Genomic DNA, 19,214 nt, shown 5'->3' with positions numbered 1-19,214 from the left:
AGGGCAATAAGTTGACGGAATTGAGATGTCTGGACATATCTTTCAAACTTTCGGAATGCTAAGCCCACCTCATATTTACCCTGTATAGAACATTTTTAAATACAGATGCAGTTTTTCCTCTCCATGTAAACTCCAAAAGTCTATCTTGAATGTTCTTGTATCCCCCTCAGAAATATCAGTGGTAAAGTCTGTGTGATAAAAAGTAGTGTGGGATAAAATTCATGTAAAGGCAGGTACATCTGCGTAACCATAAGATTTCTATATTTCCTCCCATCTGCGTAGATCTTTGAAAAGGATATCCAAAAGTGATGGGATATTAGTGTGATACAACTAATTTTTTCTCACTGTAATCCTTACACCAAGTTATTCCAAAGAATGCACAAGGCCTAGTTCCTTCATTAATGAATACCTGTTGTCTGGCATGCCGGGGATCTCCAACCCTGAAGATTTAGCGTAGTTAATCTTAAAACCTGACACCACTATGAATCATTTTAGCTGTTGGATAAGAGAGTCATGTTTTCAGGTTTGTGATGAAGCATAAAATGTCGTCCGCAAACAAGGCAACCTTGTAAGTGGTTTCTTGTACCCTTCTACCCATCATTTTAGGATTAGTGTTTATTTTAGGCAACAGTGGTCCCAGAACTAAGCAGCATATACTAAGGGTAAGAGAACAACTCTAATGTGTGCCTCTTTTCACATTTATTTTAGCACTGTGAAAATTGTGTATTTTCAGCACTGTAAAGGACTGCACAAAGTATGCTGTAATATATTTTTTATCTTCGGTTATAGGAAAGTTTTGCCTAGAAATTTCAAACATATATTCCCAATTCAATCTTTCAAATGCCTTCTCCACGCCAGGGAACAGAAGGAGAATTTGTGTATTAGACCTTGTGGATATCAAGCAAAGAACCATCACCAAAAGGATATTGTCTCATGCTTGCCTTTCCATTATGAAATCAGATTGTGTGAGCTGAAAAATTCTAGGCCACGTGTTCTCAATTTGCCAGGACAGGATATTGATATAAATGTTTGCATCAATATTCAAGAAAACTAACAGCCTATAAGATCCACATAGCTCAGGACCTTTATAGGCTTGGTGATCAGGACAGTTTCTGTGTCCATCATGGTCTTCATAATCTCTCCTATTGCCAAGAATGCATTAAAAATGCAAGACAGGGATATCGCTAATTTCTCTTTAAAGCAACAGTGTAACCATCTGGACCTGCTCCCTTGTTGCTGGGGAGAGCTTTAATAACTTCTAGAATTTTGTGGTGAACAATAGATATTTCTCACTTTTCAAGCAGGGCTGGAGGAATGTTTTTGAACATTATTTTTTTCAAATACTCTATTTTTCCTAGAATAAAGTTTTGAATAGAAGTCATAAAATGTCTGGATAATGTCTGTGGCCTTGGTTTTCCTAGGGTCCTGTGGTAACCAAACAGCTTTTATAACATTTCTAATTTGGTTAAGTTTAATTTTGCATGCAAGGAGCTTATTGGCCTTAACACTTTTTTTTAAAATAAAACTATTGTTTAGTTTGCAACATGTTACATTCCCTCTCACCCAGGATTATCGATTCCAATTCCCCTTCTAGTTTATGCAGTTCCCTTTAAGCTTTACGGGACAATATGCGTTCATGTTCCAACTTCAAGGAGGAGATATTCCTTTCCAGTGATTACTCATAAGCTCTGTTTCTTGTAAAAACAAACTGTGGTATGTAGCACAACCCCTCCAACCCCAGTTACTACCTTAACTGCATCCCATTTAACCGAACATAGTGTAGATATTTCTTCGTTCTCCTGATGCAAATGATCAAGGGCCTCTCAAATACTATTGCTTACCACAGGGTCCCTGAAATCAATGTCATTCATGTACCACTGTCTCTCTGGAAAGTATTTAAATATTGGGATCTAAACTGGGGCATGATCAGAAAGCACTTGGGTCTCTATCTGGCTAGCAGGGAATATTGACAAGCACTTCCACTGCATGTATAATATGCTGATTTCAGAGGATATTTTGTGGACATTTTAAAAACAATATGTATGCCCTCACAGATCGATACTAGAATCTCCAAAAGCAATCACATTTAAGTCTCTAAGGGCCTCCACCAGTATATTTGGTACCCTGAATGCTCCACTTTTCTCATTTGGCCCATCCATGTTTATTGTATTCAAATCCCTCCTTCCACCCGAAAGAATTAGTGCCCCCTCACTATTTCAGCTATAGTCAAGGATGTATCTTTGAAAAAACTTGACTTTTCTGAAGAACCACGTATGCAAACCAAAGTTTACCTTTTAGTTTACCCATAAGTCCTAGAAGCCATCCTTCTTTATCCTTATATGAGGATTCAGCCTGAAATATCAATCCCTTCCTAAACAATTTCACCACACCCCTTTTTTTGGTTCCAATGACTGATATCAAGAGGAAGAGAGGCAAGTAGAGTCTGTGGCCATCATCCAAAAGCAGGTGAATTTCCTGCAAAAAAAAGAAAAGCTGTTGCAGCACCCTTACATTTTATCCATTCAATAATTCATTCCTTTTCTATGGGGAGTTTAAGGCTTGTGTATTAACCATCAAGATGTTAATCACAGACATAAAATTTGCTTGAAAATTGTACCCTATAGCTGAGACTCACAGGCAACCTTGGAATTATTAAAAGATCCATCTTTGAATGTGTTGCCTAGAGAGTACCTCAACCTAAGATAATGTTATTTTCCTAAATGTCTTCTGTAAGCAACATTAATAAAGCTTAACCAAACAGTGAAAGTGGCATTTTAACATTTTGCATCAATGGACAGCATCCAAGCTTTCACTTGGGCCCATTAATGCTAGTTTCACACTATACTTTTAAGTCGTAGAACCTGTTGAGGAGAAGCAAATTCTCCTAAATCAGAGAAGTATTATGTATAATTGACGATTCAGGGGATCTTTAGGTGGGTTGTTTCTTTCACTCTCGTGTTACCTTTGGGAAGGCCAACCGGACCCCATGCACAAATATTGGGACCACATGATAATTCAATTGAATAGCTCAAGAAAAAGTTGAAATAGATTATGAGAATGATTCAAAGGCAATATCGAAATTACCTCCCTTTCAGTCCTCATCTGTGTGCCTCTCCAACTGGGCCAATACTTTCTAGTAACATAGTCATCTACTGGCCCTTTGGTATTTAAGAGTCCTCTGAACATGCCAACTCACATCATCACTGGAAGTCATCTGACCATCTTCTGGGGCTTCAACATCCTTACCCCTCTTGAGTTTCTATATTTTTTGTGCTTCCTTTGGAGTATAAACAATGTGTCATTTGGTCTGAAGAGAGAATAATAGTCTTACTGGGAACTACCAATGGTAAGGAATTTTGTTTAGCTAACATGTGGAAAGATACATCTTGGAATATCAATATAGCATCGTCTTCATACTGTTCTCCTGTTTCTGAGATGCTAAAATATCTCCTCTCTGTTGGTAGAAATGAATCCCGGTCAAGACGTCAGTTCAGTGCTTAATTTGTAAATAAAAACGTGCCGGTGCCCAAAGCCCTCCTCTTAAACACGCGGCTGCTGCATTTAAATATAGGAATACGGAATACTGAGGTGGTGTAATCCTGAAGCCATCTCGGGCCTCTTCAATCCATATAAAGCTACTCCCTGCCCCTTCAGCTCACTCTAGCAGTTTTCTATTTTCTCCCTTTGTGATGCTTTTTCATTTTTCCCTTCTTCCGTCTTTCCCATATGTGTGTTTTGATCGCAGATAATGCTTGAGGCAGAAGAATAAGCGCCGGCCCTCAAAAATAGAGCACCGGCAACAACAAGCACAAATTAAGCACTGCGTCAGTTGTGAGGTTTTTCCTTCCCTGAAATTCTGTATAGACCCTACATGTCCTACCAAAGATAATCTCTGTGTCTTATAGGGCAACTGGTAGTTTTACAAACTGCTTTTGTACCTGAACAGTGAGCTTAGAGTCCGGGATGCCATCTACTTTATATATCACAGACATTGCACTCTTTCTAGGGCTGCCACCCTCTCAAACAAAGTATCTTGCTTATGGTCTCTTTTTGTTCCTGTGCCTTCTAGTTATTTCCCTCACCCTTCCAATGTCTTCAAACGATAGTACAAGCCAATAATAGGTTGAAAGTCACATTTCATTACTGTGCTAGTATATATATAATTAACATAAATATGATATTTCTTCATAATTTGCTGAACGTTGTCTTGAATGGGAGTTGCAGGATATTTGTGGGTTTCGGGTAGAGTTGATGGTGCTTCTGGCAGGCTCAGTAGCGTTCTCGTCTTTCCTCAGGCAGTTGTGTACAAGCTGTGAAGGTTTGATGTTTCCTTTAGTTATGCCCCCTCGATTACTGATGGTGGTTTTGTGCTTCTTAAATGTTCCAGTTTTGTGTGATTTGAATTTAGAGGTTAATTTGGAACTTCTTTAGCTCTGTGTCATTAAGTAGATGTTACTTTTTAATCAATGTATAAAAGTTTGTTTTTGGAAGTTTGTTTAATAAATATTTTTGGAGGACATATATATATATCTATGTATATATCTTTTTTAACACGGTTTATTAATATTTTTGGTTTCAGTTTCAGAGCTGAGCTTCAGCACATTAGGACCCCACAAAACAACTTCATGCTTCTCCAGCCTCAAGCAGTTGAAGATGTATCATCTGATCATAATACCTAGTGCTGTGAAACAGAGCAATAGCTGGCTAAACTGTGCCTCCAATCACTATGACACATGCAGCTGCTGTCCTTGCGTGCAATATAGTCACTGCTTTTCACAGTCAAATGGGGAAGGTTGATCATTCTCAAACAGGCACTGCAACCTTTATGGTTACGAGAGTGGAGATATTGTGTCACAGGAGATAGTCTGGGAGCCACACTAAGAAAGGCTGGTCATAAGGGAAAGAAAGAGCTGGTCTGGCTACTGCCCTCCAGAAGCAGTTCACCTAGCAGGCCTCTTGATCTCTTCCTTTGCACATGCCAGATTGCTCACTGTGTTGGTTACATATCTTCTAGGAGGCCGTAGGAAAAATAACAACATGTGGAAGGCTGTGCAGAACAGAGAGATGAGGAAAATCTTGTGACTCTTGGTGCAATCCCTGTATACCCCACTGGGATATTGCAAGGTTCCCTCTCAAAGCTGCTGGACAGTCTTCGTGAAATATTGAAGGATAGCACTTATAGGAACCATTGGAGACCCAGGTACCTGGAGCACAAACCAAGTGGCCAACAGCCAAATGAACCTCTGAGAAAAATGTCAGTTGGACCCAACAATTTAAGGCCAATAGATCCAACATTTTGTGAGAAGTCCCAGAGGATAGAGATCCTGCCAGGAAAGTGGTGCAGCAGGATTCTAGGGAACAGGGAGAAGGACAGGTTGCACGTTAACGTGCCACAGCAGCCGTTCCCCCTGTCCTGGTGTAGGTATAGTGTCAGGTGAATTTCAGATCTGTCCAGGGATATTTATTTTGGTATCCTCATTGCACTTTCTTTGATCAATCTCTTTGCAGTCTCTTTGCATCATTATCTTAGTACAAGTTATCTGCTCATCATTTACGTTTCTGCCAGGAGATTCTTATGATAGGAGATTCTGTAGAGTCTTCCAGTTTGCTTGGTCTCCTTAAGATTTGCACTATATAATATATGATCATTATTGAAGACTAAATATATCTGACTTATGAGCAAATAAGGTTTCAAGAATGAATGCTTTTGTTAAGTAGCAAGAGCCAACAGGACTGGGGGCCTGTGAACTTGCTCCCCCAGTATCCCTTGTGGCCTGGGATGTGCCACTGACGTTTGCCCAAGCGCCAGGAGGCACATAAAATCCAGCACTCTTACCCACAGCGTGGGACACTTTAAACAGGACTGGGGGCCTGTGAACTTGCTCCCCCAGCATTCCTTGTGGCCTGGGATGTGCTGCTGACGTTTGCCCAAGCGCCAGATGACGCATAAAATCCAGCACACTCACCCGCAGGGTGGGATGCGCACGAGTCGTGCCCGGGCCAAGAGCGGGCCTGTCTGTACCCAGCAGAGGCTGGGCTGGGCCACCCCCCTTGAGTTCGGTTTTTAGGACATTGTTGAATTGCCCTTTTATCTTTCCTTCCATTTTCTTTTTCCTTTTTCTTGCCCCCCCCCCAAACTGATTTGCATCCTTTTGAAGCGATGGGTAAATGAAAGGCAACTGAAGGAGGCTTGGAGGCTTGGGGGCCGGGGAGAAGAAGTATAGGAAAAATACTAAAAAGCTGGGCGGCAACGATGTGCTTGATAGTATTGATAATCTCCTGACAGACTGCAAAGAAATGCTAGTCCCATCGTCTGTTACAGCTCAACCTAAGAGTCCCACACAGTGTCCAGTACCTCAAGTGGTGCCCTCTAAACAAGAAAGCATATATAACATGTTTAACAAAGCTAGGGATCGGATGTGAAGTAAAATTAATGCAATTTCCCAAAATCCCACAGATTCATCTCCCAGCCTGACCCCGCTTCCAGCTTGGCGCCAGTGCCCCCTGCCTCTCCCATCCCTTGCACCAATCGCTTTTCACCACTTACAAGCCCTATAGATATATTCACATCTCAGTGTTCCGCAGTTGCTCCTGCACTAGTTGGGGTAGGCTGCTCATCCAATCACTAGGCACATCCCTCTCCATAACTGATGATCTATCAGGCTGCATCCAAGCACTTAGGTCAGAAGTAGCTGCCCTGAAGTCTATGATTGGGGATCTTGTGGTTACTGTGGGGTGCCTTATGGAAGAGAGGGGGAGAAAATGCTGGAAGAGCACTGCCAACCCTGTTATGACCAACACTGTAGCTCCTACATCTACTGAACCTTCTTTGTTCCCTTCTGCAAGACATCCTGTGGGTAACCCAGGTTTGCTACATGAGAACACAATTCCCAGGTTCCCCTTTGAAACTCGTCCCAAGGGTTGTCATGCATCCACTGGTGTGCTAGCTGAATCCTCCCCTAGCTACTCACTGAGTAAAGGCCATGGCATTCTACCCCCTGTACCTGGATGGCCGACACCCTCGTAGAACATACTATGTTAGAATTACCAGTTCTTCTCCTCGTAAAATCTTTATGACAGATGTACCTAAACTTAATTTGTGGAGGGTGAAAGGGGAAGTCTCTTGGATAAATAAGGTTATATACTGGATCTGTCATAGCAGAGGATGTCTTTCTATCATCAGAAATGACATTCTGAGGACCAGATGGCATAGCCTTCCGAGCTCCCCTTTTGACTGCATTGAAAGTGAATGGGCGGATAGTCGAAGATTAGTGGCCCTTGACCAAAGAACCAATTCTCCGTATGGGTCTACCATTCTGTTTAAGTTAAGTTAACCCCTCACCTTCCATGTGCTACCCCCTCGATGTGCTCTCGGCGATGGTTGTCTGTTCCAAGTTAGACTGACCCCAGGCGGCCGAGGCGCAGGCCTCCTTGAGTAGCTCCAATGATCCTGCGATTTCTGACAGCTGTCGCCGAGATATATGCCATTCAGCGGGTCTGGGCCGCCATAGAGGCAAGAAGGTTTCTATCATCTAATCATCTAATCTAATGATGCTTACTGCCCATCGGCAGTATGTTTAGACTCCCGGGCTAATTCTTTCCCTTTGCTTAATGCCACGAGTTCTTGTCTGAAAGTAAACATTGTCTCCTGGAACATGGCAGGACTTAAACCCAAACTTATGTTGCCCCACTGAACGCCCTCATAGACTCTTTTGACATATGCATCTTGCAGGAAACCTGGCTCGTCAAACCAGCCTATAAACCAGACTATGGCCCTCATTCCGAACCTGGCGGTCATAGACCGCCAGGGTCGCGAATGACAGAAGCACCGCCAACAGGCTGGCGGTGCTTCATTCGTCATTCCGACTGCAGCGGTACAGCCGCGGTCGCCCAGCCGGGTCCGGCGGTTTCCTGCCGGATTTCACCCGGCTGGGAGAATCCTCCAGGGCAGCGCTGCAAGCCCCCTTCCCGCTGGGCCAGCGGGCGCTAACATTGTTAGCGCCTGCTGGCCCAGCGGGAAGGTCGGAATGCCGCCAGCGGTCAAATGGCGGTTCCCGCCAGGCGGGCGGCGACCACCCCCCGCCGGGGTCAGAATGACCCCCTATGTAACTTATCTTCCCGTTATTCCTAGTAAAACGGTCCGTCCATCGGGAGGACCTTTTATTACAGGTAAAAATAGCATTACAGTGTGTAGTGAAATGGTTGCCTATGGACAGCCTTGACATCCTAGGCATCAGCCTCAAGGGACCCGGGACAACTATCATTGACATAATCAACATCTATGCCAGGGGGAAAATGGGGCCCAATTATTCCGCCAAGAACATGTTGGGCCAGAGACCCACCAACGACGCCCTTATCGTTGCGGGGGACTTCAATGTCATGTACAAACCCCTTGGATCGAGTGATATGGGTGATTACTTGGAAGAAGACAATATATGGCACATACCTAGGCTTGAGCTGCCCCCTGTGAAGAAGTGGCATCAGGCCACTTTGCAGCTGAAGGCTTTGACTCTTGGCCTTGGTCTTAGGGGAGTCAATGGAAGGACAAAATATGATATGCATGCCTCCTATACATTTAATGGTCCACAGGGGAAGAGCCGTATTGATTATATTTTGATTGATCTTAGACATTGGTACTTAGTGGATGATATGGTAGTCTGGAATCTAACAGATAGCAATCATAACCCTCTCTGTCTGAGCCTAGAGTCCCCGTGGGAAAGGGCGCAAATTGCGCCCACTCCTGGCCAAGTAACTAAGGAGGTACAGTCTTCGAACAATAGACGTCGTATAAGATGGAGTAAGGCCGCCCTTCAGGATGATATCCTCAGCACCATTAACCAAGATCTGACTCACTGTGTGGCATTGATAACCAAGCTGGATGAGGAAGTGGGAAATTGCTCTTCCCTCCTAGATATTCACACTGGGTTTTTTAAAATATTGGAACAGTTATTTACTACGTCAACCCCCCGCCTCCCAAATCTCCTGTAGATCATCTCCTTGTTATGGAGCCCAGTGGTTCAATCAAGACTGTTGGCTGGCCCGGGCAAACTTAACCAGTGCAATCATGCAGAAAGATGTTTCCGGAGTTAGGACCTGCGGAAAAAGTACAAGCTGACGCAGAGCAAGGCCAGGCGGGATTGGGATGAGGAGAGATGGAGGCACATTAACGATGCCTGTGAACGCAAGGACTCCAAATCTTTCTTGCCATTGATAAGCAATGGAAATCATAGGGGAGCTCCCCCCTCCGGCAATAATACCCAGCCCTCGAACTGGTTCCAACATTTTAATTCTCTCTATAATGCAGAGAGTCAATCTGCGACCAACCCCACCCCTTCACTCCCTATACAGTTGGGCACTAGCCACTGAGATTGTTTGTTCAATCTGGGTGAAGTATGTTATGTCATTAACAACATAGTAAGTTTTAAAGCTGCTAGCCCCGATGGCATTCCTGTTGATCTTTTCCTGCATAACATAGACAATTGGGCTGAGTACATTTTACTGCTATCCAATGCAGTTGCCCGGGGAGCACTGATTCCTGAGTCGTGGAGAGGCGCCGAGGTAATACCTATTTATAAAGGAGGCCATAGGTCCTCACCTGGCAACTACAGGCCCATAAGCCTTATGGATACAATACAAAAGGTATTCTGTTGCTATTATCTAAAATCCACAACTGGATTACTGATAATAACTTCCTGCCACCATTCCAGGCTGGCTTCAGGACCAAAACATGCACCATCGATCAGGTGTTCCGCTTTCTGTACTGGAAAGTTGTAGTGAACTGCTTCTGTACTAGAAAGTTGTAGTGATAGGCGGGGGAGTCTCTTTGTAGCTTTCATAGACCTGAAATCTGCATTTGACTTGGTTCCTAGAGGCAAACCCTGGGAGGTGCTTAGTGACATGGGAATGCCCCCGTGATTTTGGCACTAATTGTTCGTCTCCAAGAGCCAATTTTGCAAGAGTACGTTGGGGGAAGCAAGATGAGCTCATCTGTCCAATAAGGGTAGTTAGAGGCTTACGGCAGGGATGTGTACTAGCTCCAAACCTTTTTTCTTTATATTTGAAACAGGTTGTCCAGCACCTCCGATGCACCAACCCTAGGTAGGGATAAAATTGCGACTCTCTGGTTTGCTGATGACACCCTGATAGTGTCCAAAACTCCGAGGGGACTCCAACTGTTGTTGAACCGATTCGATGATTCCTGCTCCCTGAGAGGACTAGAAATAAACACATCTAAAACCAAGTTCATGGCAATCAACCTGTATAGATCCTATAGGGGGAACCCCTCTCTGCGTGGGACGAATCTGGAAAAGTTAATACCATTGAATACCTTTGGATTAATCTATTGGACAAAATGTCCTGGAAACCCCATATTCATTCCACGTCCTAAAGTTTAGCCAACTGGTCAGGGTTGTCTTAAGGGAGCACCACTCACCCACTACTAGACCTATAGCTGCAGTCTTCCAGACCTATGCCATGAATTCTGTCAGCGCAGCTCTCTATAGGGAGGAACTTTGAGCAATAGTTAGATTTAGACCATTGCTGTTTTTGAGGAGAATTATGGCGACTCTTGAAATGTCCTCCTATGCCACCGCCTTTACGGAAGTCTGTCTGCTGGATACCTTCCCAAGATCAAGTGGATCAATTCAGTTAAATCATCCTTGATCGCCATTGGGTTGAGAGATTTATGGAACTGCCCGTTCTCAAGGCCACTACCCACTAAAGAAAGGGTGAAGTCCTGTTACTGGGTAGCGCAGTCCATGTCTCCCCTCCGCTGTAGGGTGACTAACCAGTGAGTTCTTGGATTTCAAATCCACCTGGCTGCTGGAGTCCTACCTTGTTGGTATTCTAGATCCAAGTGATAGGAAGCTGTACATGCAATTTCAATTTGACTGTCTTCCCCTTAATACATTCACACTCAGATGGCAGAACAGGGCTTCCTCCAACTCGCATTGCCCCGGCTGTAATTTTTGTCAGGAGTCTACTGCTCATGGTTTTTTTGCATGCTCTTCCTATGTCTGCCCGTAGGAAATGGCTTGCTCCAGCTTGCAAACGGTTGGGGACTTGAGATCATGCTGTAGCTATGAGGATTTTACAATCGGATTCCAGCGTACCCATTGCTATTGCAGTTGCTGAGTTCCTGGGATGCATGTGGCGCATTGGAAGGAAGCTAGTCAAGAATCCGTAGCTCCTCAATTCTCCCCTGCAGTTGCACTCGCACTTTCTAAATTTTACTCTGTAACCCATGAACTGTCTATTGCACTGTATTGATGCCTTTAATATGTTTTTATCTATTTTATTGAAATACGTTTCTGAAGTTTCTTATTTATTGTCGTGTTGTGTGACTTCTCTGGCACTGGATGCCGAAATAAAGAATTTATAGACTCTATATTGATATCCGTTAAGAAGCATCAGAGGCCTTTGAGCTTGTCTTTGGTTGATAAGTTAATATGTAGCTTTCAGAAATTGACGATTGATTCTAGTCGACCCATTCAGAATAAAGATAATTTGGTGTTGCGTCTAAGCTCTGTTGCAACACTTTCCACTGTGTATGCTAAAATTGTTTTTCTATTTTTCCCCGCATTTTAGCTGCTTCAAGATGTATGAGAGGGCTATGGTGACAATGCTGAACTTTCATTTCGTAGTGTCCTTCTTCGGATATGATGATTGTAATTTAGGATTGGACTGCTAATTACAGTATAGAATTGCATGCGATGTCATGTTTCCTTTTGCATTTATTTAAATAATTCTAATAAGGATCCATTTGGGCTCTGTTTTTTTCTACGGGTTTGTACTTGTTTTAGCAAGTTTTTTTTAAATTATTCAGTCAACAGTTATTGCCCAGTTTTTCTTTGCCTTTCCTGTTTAGGGTGCACATGGCCGAGGGTCTAAAGTTATAATTCTGTATTTTTTCCTGTTCCACATTTGAGATGCAAGAATTTTGGCTACAATTAGAAAAATGTGTACACTATGAGTTCATCCTCGTCTGTTTCAACTATATGAGTTTTTTAGAATTCTCTTTCTTGCTGCTAAATTTCATTTTGCAACCTTCTATCATCGTGTTGCGTAATTGCTACCCTTGGCTTTCCGATTCTTTCCTTGTAGTTTGATTTGTATGATTTAAATGAATCCTCTATATGCTTAAATTGGCTCTCTTAGTTCGCATGTAGATTTTAGGAACACCATTGTGCTCTCCTTAATTAAGTTTTCATTTCACTCCATAGGGTAACCTAGTGCGTATGTAATGCTAAATATTGTTTTAACGTCAACTCTGAATTTTCTGTTTGTTTGTAGTAGTTTTACTTTCCACTAGTAGAATATCGTTAGTGTGCCAATTCAAAATTCACTCCTATTTCAGTTTTGGTCTTAAATGTATTTGCGTTCCACAACATATGTTTTGTAGATCAGTGCCTTTCTACATAATATTTGATATCCAGCAGTCTTAGTTCTGAAATCAAAGTGCTACGTTTATGACTTGCGTTCAGATACTGTTTAAAAACAAAAATAAAATACCCCCTCCCTACTCACTCCATGATTCTAGTTTATATACAGTTGCTTTTATTAATAAATATCTTAGCATAACTTGATCAGGCTTTCATCTAATGATGTATTTTCCACCCTTAAGCGAGATCCAATGTGGCATTGTGATTTCATATATCAAGTGATGTTACAGTTCATATTCTTTGATTGTGTTTCACATCTTCTTGCTGTTACTAGTGAGCCAGACCACAATTAGGTTGTGGCCACTGCTGGTAATGTTAACCCATCTCCCACAATAATACATTTATTCCAAGCGAACCTTTAGGAAAATGTATCTGTGGCATTTTCATATTCCTAATCTCATCCTTTTTGTTAAGCATTAATTTATGGTGAAGCAGTCGACTCCTCTTTCTGTGTTGCTCATTCTGCCAGGATTTCCAAAGATGTTCAGATACCCCTTAATCTGTGATATTCATGTACATCAGTGAGGGTAGCTTTAAGGGTTGATCTTCCTATTCTGTCTCTTTCTTTCAAAATGGTTTTGGTCGTGTTAAATTCTAGCCCATTTTGCTTTCTTCTTTGTTGTTCATTTGTTGCCTAAAGTTTTGAGATACTGATTGTATGCACAGTAGCCCTCTAGGTGGCGAAGAACTATGACAGTATACTGATAATTCTGGTACTTAGCTGTCTATGAACAGTTCCAGGCTTGCACTTATGCTTTTTCTGGCAAGCCTGCTTTTTTATGTGGTAGATAATTTTGTGACAATAGTCTGCAGTTTTCTTCTAGGATTTTTGAGCACCACCTTCAAATGTCCCGCTCTTCAAGTGACTATTTGGGTTCCAGAATTGCTTTCAGTATGCTGTAGACCACGTTTTCCATATAGTTTGCCATTTAGTGCAGAAGATACTGTCCCACCATTTGATCCACTTTTCCTGCCACATGCATATGTATCTATTATTATCTGGAGCCTGTTGTCCATGGCTTTGCTGTGGACATAGTTTTTAGTGAGCTAGTTCCTTTGGTAGTGTAGTGAATCTTAGTTTGTTTTAATGGGATACAAGAGTTAGCGTAGCCTTTGGCTTGCCGACTCGTGCCCCCGTCACCTAGTGACTTTTACCCTACTTAGCTTGCTCTGTTTTAGCACATTTATTTAATTAAATCTTTTAAGATGGCTGCCTTGATTTTAGTTAGGCCCATGTTTTAGTTTGCGTTATCAGTGCCACCGCGCTAAGGCGTCAATATCAAGCAACAAAGATAAACAAACTGTAGGTGTTCACATTAGGTACTTTCCCTCTTCATGCTTCGAGGGAATTGTTTATATAAATTACCATCCCAAGCATACCTTGTTATCTATTATTTGGGAACAGATCTACGTCAGGGGTCCGAGCAGATCTGTATAAATACTCCTCACTTAAACAGATAGTCAGAGGGATTCCGAACAGATGCCATCGCTGCTGTTGATGCTGCACATCGCCTTAATGCTGACCCAGTTTTCGTGTCATTGCGGAGCTGAGCTAGAGACCTCATTCCAAGGTAACAAGGGTTGGGGGGCTCTTCACATGGACATGGCATTAGCAGATTAGGTTTAACATACCTAGCTCTCTTTTAGGTTAGAGGTTAGGCTCATTATGCTAGGGTATTAGGACATATTTCACATCTCATGTCATTACATGTTCTTGCAAGAGGGTGGGGGTCTTTGTATTAATGACTCTTGCATTTACCATTCTGTTTCTTGCACTGCTCATTATCCTAATCATTGCAGCCCATGCAACTTATCGCAGATTGCAGTTTTGCTAAATAAAACCTATTGAAACTTTACTGCATCTTCTTCATTGCCTGTGTTTGATTGAGACATGTTGTTCATGTGAGAAAGGGCTAATCTCCGTTTAACCACAACACTCCCTGAGATGTCACACTCTTGAGTCATGCGTAAAGGCTGCCACAAATCACCTTTTACTGTTTGGGATTTTGGTGAGGTGCTGCTTGTGATCCGGGAGGGTTGGGACGACAGTTGCGACTTGTTGTAGGACTGGCATAGTTGCCTACAAACAGAAGTACTGTCATCCTTAAACCAGCAGTCTTGCCTAGAGCAAAAGTCCAACTACAAGAGTAGTATCCGTTCCAGACTCTTTGGTCCCTCGTGCCTTCACTGTGGCCCTACATAGGTTAAGGTTTGTTGCTGGACCTCACTTCTACCCTTAATTTTGATGTATCAATGTATTTCAGTTGTATCTAGCGATTCACTATTTTCCTACCTTTCAATTATTGTTTTTGCCCCATCAAAGCCCTAAACCCCAGCATATGCATTTTTTAGTTCAGTTTTTAGCTGCCTGAATCCATAGTTCTCTTATGTTGGAATGTCTCAAATTTGTATTAACACAAGCTAGAAGATCTGCTGATTTACTCTCTCTTATTTATTTGTGCTTTTGATATGCAAGAGTAGGGTTGTCTATCAGTTGCATGTCTATATATGTATGTCTGTTTTTATGTATTTGGTATTTGTATAACATGAACCTAGCCAAAAAGACAAGGGAGGGCTGTATGGGGTCAAAGGCAAGGATGCAGGCAACAAATGACACATAGCTGTTTTTGGACTGTTATTGTGTTGTGATATAGTGTTATTTAAAGAGGTGTGCCTTCATCTCTTTCCTAAATTTGAGCAACATTTGGGTGGTCCTTATGGATACAGCGTTATTGCTCCAGATCTAGGGTCTGATGATGACATGGCTGCGGGTATGCTGAGAGCCACCAGAGATGGTGAGCTTTTCCTCAGTGTAAGCAGGGGTGCTGGTCATAATGGCTTTGTAAATGATGTAACTGGTTTTGAAGATGGTGAGGACCACCAAAGAGAGCCAATGGAGTTCCTTCAAGATGGGGGTCATGTGATCATATTTCTTCCAGCCATGGATGAGACATGCTATGGCATGCCATTTAGGGGTACCAGTGTGTAGTTTTGGAGGACATGGAGCGTAGCTTTGCTATCATGCAGGTGGGTGAGTATCTGGACCTGAACACCAGTCACTTTTTTGAAGAACCGTTTCACTTTGTACAGAAGAGGACTGGTCCCAGTCCTTCATTGTTTTTAAGGGAATGTGTTCCTTGAGAGTGAGGTTGGTGCCCTAGATCAATCCAAATGACTTGGCATTTGGTGAAAGTTTTTGTTAAATCTTTTTATTGGTTTTATCCATTTAACATAACTCCAGATTATACTGTACAGACTTGGTTGACATTGATACTTGTCAGACATAGGTAGCAATCTTACAAGTTGCCCATTCAAATTCCATGAGGGGGAAACAGTAAAATGCGTTCAGTGCAATAAAGTGATAGTAGCGAGGTCAATATACATAGCTGTTTTAAGGTGGCAAAGAATGAAGAATGTACTGGAAAACATCATCATGCAAGAGGTGGCTACGTGAGCTCTGTGAACCACTTCCAGCAAATCTAGGGTGAGCTCAGCTCTGGTATAAACAAGGTCCTTCATGCAGGAAGTTATTGATGCATTTGCAGGAGCAAAGGTGGTGTGAAAAAGAACTACATAATACAAGAGGAACTGGAAACAAAACTTAGAGCCCGTTCACAACCCCTACACCCCCCTAATCCAGTGGACCCTCAGCAGGGCAACATCTCTGTAATGTTACTCGTATTTGCAGCAATACAAAAACATTAGAATAAAAATAATCAAGCGGAAGCAGTAGGAGCCCTGGAGAGAAGGCATACGAATAAGTGACCAGGTGGTAGACACAGCATATAATTTAACTGAGCGGGCACTAGCTCGGTGTCGGGTGGCATTGCATCATCAGCAATTACGTCTTGTCCCTCCCCTTGCAACTGAGTCAACATCTCATTCCAGCTAGTGAAGAGGGGATATTTACACACACCCATAGCATCCTTGCGTCGCAGCGCGTCCCCCTCCGTCTCAGCCCATACCATAAAGGAGCGCCTCCAAGCCAGTACTGAGGGGGATTCAGTGGCTTTCCACCTTTTAGTAATGAGATGCTTGGCTGTCAGAAGACCTATGTCCAGGAATCTTGTGGACGCTTTATGCTTTTTGGCTCTAGGGAAAAGACCCAAGAGACAGAAGCCGCCATCTAACAGCAATCGACGCGACGTATATTTGGATAGGGATGATGAAACTCCGTGCCAATGAGTGTTTAAGGAGGGACAAGACCAGAACAGATGAAGGAAATCCTCCCCAAATAAGTTGCTGCGAGGGAAAGTGGAATCCACTTGATTAAAATATCAGGTATTGCGGGCTGGCGTGAGGTAAGCTCTGTGAAATATGTAAAATTGAATAAGGCGGAACCTGGCGTTGCGGGGGATTTTAGTATGGCTGGACAGTGCCCCGACCAAGTGGCCTCGGTGAAAGGTCTCGCTAGATCACCCTCCCAAGTAGTTCACAAGGTAGTGTGGGCATTCGGTGTAAGTGCTCTAAGCGCATCAGTGAACTATTGAATCAGGTGCCTATCTGGTCCCATAACTTGTAAGTATTGCACCAGTAGGTGTGTGGGGGGGGCCCGAAGGTCATATCCCCCATCCACATGACAGTGCCCGCTGCAGCGAACTGTGCAAAAGAAACTGCCCTGATGGCAGCCCAGTTTCCATCGAGAGCTCAGCAAACTGAATCAGGCCACCCTCGCTGTAGAGATCACCCAGAGTGTGTAGGTCAGCTGCATGCTAAGGACCCAGTTCAGCGGCAGTCGTGAGATGCGCGCCGCGCTGCGTACTCAGTAAGGCTAGTGCTGGAGCGTAGGGAATAGTGTCACTTGTTAGACGCAGGGACCTACGGTAATAGCGGTGAGCCACATTTAGCAGTAGCTCCGCAGGGGACCGCGATTTAGTAAGGGGGTGAAATAGATGCTATATCCAGGTTAGTGTCCAGGGTGGAAAATTAGTTGCAGTATCGGTTAGCCGGAGGCCCGCCAGCCAACACGCCACCCACTAAAGCTGGGAAGCCAGGTAATAATGTTCCATGTTCGGAACCGAGAGGGCACCCTGGGACAGGGGTAAATAGAGCGTTTTCAAAGCCACCCTACAGTGGCCTTGATTCCAAATGAATTCCTGTAGTCTAGGCTCCAAATCACGGAAGAAGCCAACTGGAACATAGTGAGGCAAATTAGAGAAGTAGTATAGGAGGTGAGGGAGGACCACCATTTTCAAGAGGGCGATCCTACGGGCTACCGAGAGTGGTAAAGTTTGCCAGAAGGTCATCTGTGACCGGATGGAGGACACTGCTCTGCGGAGATTGCCATCTTGGAGGTCCCTCTCCGTATGTAATATCTGTATGCCCAGATAGCAGAACGACCTGGGTTGCCAGGGGACATCAGTTCCAGAAATTCGCAGCTTTGGGTCTGGGAGTCCCAGATCAAAAGGCAAAAGGCATGATTTCACCCAATTAACATGCAGGCCGGAGAGTGTGGCAAACCGATGCAGGATGACTGCAAAATCAGGAGGGACGTTGCCAATATCTCAGAGATACAAAAGGAGATCGTCTGCATATAGAGAGATAACATACAGACCGTTATCCAATGGGATACCCCAAGTTCACCCGGCTCTACGGAACTCCACAGCCAGAGGCTCCATCGCCAGAGAAAACAGCAGTGGAGAGAGGGGGCAGCCCTGTCTAGTACCTCTACTCACCTCAGTCCGGTCAGATATGAGTGTGCCAACCTTAACCCTAAATCGAGGCCGAGTATACAACAGCTGGGTCATGCGTAAGAAATGTGGGCTGATCCCAAATCGACGCAGCGACTCAAACAGGTAAGACCGTTCCAAGGAATCAAAGGCTTTCTTCAGGTCGAGGACTAGACATCCTGCCCAAGGCCAATCCTGCGTTGAATATTGCATGACTCTGAAGCGTGTTTCAGATTGTGCGAGGTGTCTCGTGCCGGCACAAATCCATTTTGGTCTGAGTGCACCAATTGTGGGACCAAAGGTACCAAATGAGCTGCCAGGATCTTGGCCAGAATTTTGTAGTCCGTATTGAGCATCACTAATGGCCAGTAGGAGCCCAGCTCAGATGGGTCTTTGCCCTGCTTGGGGAGCGACAGCAGCAGCACCTCGCGCTGTGAATCCGGTAAGACCGCCTCCTGCAGCACTTGCTCATAAAGAGAGAGAAGACGTGGCGCAAGCGTTACAGAGAAAGACTTGTGAAACTCGGATGGGAGACCGTCTCGGCCAGGTGTTTTGCCCGCTGATAGGGCTCGTATAGCCTCGCACACCTCATCAATGTCAGGGGCGCTTCCAGCTCTGCTCGTTGGTCATTCGACAATTGGGGTAAGGTAAGTGCAGAAAAAAAATTGGTCCCCACCTCAAGGTCCGCTGCCACCGTGGAACAGTAAAGCGAATGAGAGTACTCCTGAGGAGTGTGGAACATGTTCCCAGCTGCAGAACGGATTGCCATAATAGGGCTTCGATCTTGGTCTTGGCTGATAAGCCAGGCCAGCAATTTGCCTGAGCGGTCTGCCATAGCATGTGTGCGAGCCGAGTCAGCTGCGTAATTTAAACAGCGCAGTCTCTCCAATAAGGAGATGCGTTCTGCTCTGGCCTTTGCAAGTTGTTGCGAGTTCAGTGCAGTGTGGGAATGTCTACACTCGTACCCCATCAGGGACCTCTCCACTCTGGTCAAGTCACTCTCAATAGACCTACGCAAATTCCATTGTGTGCCCATACAATGACCTCTGATAAAGACTTTAAATGCCTCCCATTCAACTAGTTCAGAGGATGCCGTGCCCATATT

At 43.9% G+C, this 19,214-nt stretch overlaps 1 protein-coding gene across 7 annotated transcripts in view; it reads left to right on the top strand.

Annotated features, from left to right (window-relative positions):
* Positions 1–19,214, top strand: part of FARS2 (phenylalanyl-tRNA synthetase 2, mitochondrial) — a 1,511,864-nt gene that overhangs the window by 731,501 nt on the left and 761,149 nt on the right. The window lies entirely within an intron of this gene.

The sequence above is a fragment of the Pleurodeles waltl genome, chromosome 2_1 (assembly GCF_031143425.1).
Source record: "Pleurodeles waltl isolate 20211129_DDA chromosome 2_1, aPleWal1.hap1.20221129, whole genome shotgun sequence".
NCBI lineage: Eukaryota > Metazoa > Chordata > Amphibia > Caudata > Salamandridae > Pleurodeles > Pleurodeles waltl.
This window is presented reverse-complemented; position numbering and strand designations above follow the sequence as displayed.